Below are 2162 nucleotides of genomic sequence, written 5' to 3' on the forward strand. Positions count from 1 at the left end.
AGAGAAAAGCTAAAAATGATCTACTTAGAGAACAGAGAGTGAGTGCTGAGTGTTCTAACCACAAAGATGCTGACACAAGGCATTTGTGATATAACCCTTCTATCACATAAACACACTTTACAAAAGGTTTCCCCCCTTTTTTATACAGGGTCTCATGTAGCCCAGGCTAGCCTCAAACTTACTGTGTTGCTGAGGATGGCACTGAACTCCTGATCCTCTTGCCTCCACCTCCACAGTGCTAGAGTGGCAGGTGTGTATTACACGTGGCTTTACATGAGTTTTACCTGTCAATTTAAAATTTAAGAACACACTGCATTAAAAATAAAAGATTTTGTGGCAAAGTGAAAATGTTTAATGACATATCCTTTGAAATCACGATACAAATTCCTGTTGTCATCATTGTCAAGTATGTCAGTATTTATGTGTTGGGGAAAAACTTGAGAAATGGCAAAATAAAAATAATAATCACTTGAAAATGGTGACATTCTCAGCGGCCTCCCAGCACTTGGGAGGCAGAGGCAGGTGGATCTCAGTGACTTCTAGTCCAGCCTGGTCCACTTAGTTCAGGCTAGCCACGGCTACATAGTGAGACCCTGTCTACAAACAAACAAAACTACTTGGTTTCTTCCCACAGCAGAAGGGAACAAATAACAGAGACTTAGTCTTGGAACATTTAGTCCTAAATGGTACGTCTATCAACCCCTCCCCAGAGCTCAGGGAGCTCTATGGAGGAGGCAGGGAGAGAATGTCAGAGGGAGTGGAAGATGCCAAGAACACAGGCCCTCTGAATCTGTAGGATCAAAGCTCCATGAACTCAGACTCAGGTAGCATGCAGAGGGCCTGCCCGGGTCTGCCAGGTCCTCTGCATATCTGTTATGGCTTCCAGTTTAGTGGTTTTGTAGATCTCTGAATGTGAGAATGAGTGGGTCACGGTTTCCTGGGCCTTCTATTAGGCCTTTTCCTTCTGTTTTCTCCAACTCTGATGTGTTGTTTTTGTTTTATTTTATTTTATTATTATCCTTTAGGAGCCTGGTTTTTTTTCTTCTTTCTTTCTTTTCTTCCCCCTCCCCAGATTTTGTGTGTGTGTGTGTGTGTGTGTGTGTGTGTGTGTGTGTGTGTGTAGTCCCAGTTGACCTAGAACTTCAAAGTTGGCCTTGAACTCTAAGATCTGCCTGCATCTGCCTCCTAAATGCTGGAAATGAAGGTGTGTGACACCAAGGCTTACCTGTTTGTTTTCTAATGAGACCAAAAGGGAGTAGATTTGGATAGAAGGGGAGGTGAAGAGGTTCTGGGAAGAGTAGAGTGAGGGGAAACTATAAAAAAGACATATTATATGAGGGAAAATTTTACTTTCAATAAAAAATTTACTTAAATAAAATGGTGACATTCTCAGTGTTATTTTCAAAGTTTCTGTGTTATGTATTCATAACAAAAATTAGTATGTGAGAGTTAGAGAGATGGCTCAGTAGTTAAGGGGATCTGAGTTAGTTTTCTAGCACCCACATGGCAGCTCACAACTGTTTGTAACTCCAAATCCAGGGGAACAAATGCCCTCTTCTTGCCTTCGAGGGCAGTGGACACACACATTGTAACAAAAAGACTCTAGGCAAAAAACGAATCACATCAAAATAAATCTTTGTTTGGAGCTGAGAATCGAACCCAGGGCCTTGTGCTTGCTAGGCAAGTGCTCTACCACTGAGCTAAATCCCCAACCCCCAAAATAAATCTTTAAAAAATAGTATATAATGTTAGTAGTATACAAAGTGTGTTAACCTTTTTTTTCCTTACTATGATCTACTGACAAGTGTGGCTACCATGGAAACAGGCTTTAGATACCCAACTGAGGAAAACAACTGACCAATGTTTTCAGTTTGAGACTCATGATTTCACAATTTATTAGACAAAGCCTCATGTGTCCCAGACTGGCCTCAGATTTAGTATGCAGCTAAAGATGACCTTGAACTTCTCATCTTCCTGCCTTTACCTCCCCAATGCTGAAATTACAGACGTACACCATCGTGTAGTGAGTGCTGGGGACCAAACTCAGAGCTTTTTGAGTTCCAGGCAAGTGTTCTACACTGAGCCCCACAGTGCTTTCTTTTAAGCAGTATCCCCGGAGGACTGCTCCTATCGATGACTGAGCATGGTGAGGACATTAGTAT

At 41.9% G+C, this 2162-nt stretch overlaps 1 non-coding gene across 1 annotated transcript; it reads right to left on the reverse strand.

Annotated features, from left to right (window-relative positions):
• Nucleotides 1-1637: 1637 nt before the first annotated feature.
• On the reverse strand, nucleotides 1638-1713 carry Trnaa-agc. Its single transcript has one exon. It is a non-coding gene; the product is annotated as a tRNA-Ala (tRNA).
• Between the last annotated feature and the right edge of the window lie 449 nt (nucleotides 1714-2162).

The sequence above is a fragment of the Peromyscus leucopus genome, unplaced genomic scaffold (assembly GCF_004664715.2).
Source record: "Peromyscus leucopus breed LL Stock unplaced genomic scaffold, UCI_PerLeu_2.1 scaffold_176, whole genome shotgun sequence".
In the NCBI taxonomy this organism is placed as follows: Eukaryota; Metazoa; Chordata; class Mammalia; order Rodentia; family Cricetidae; genus Peromyscus; species Peromyscus leucopus.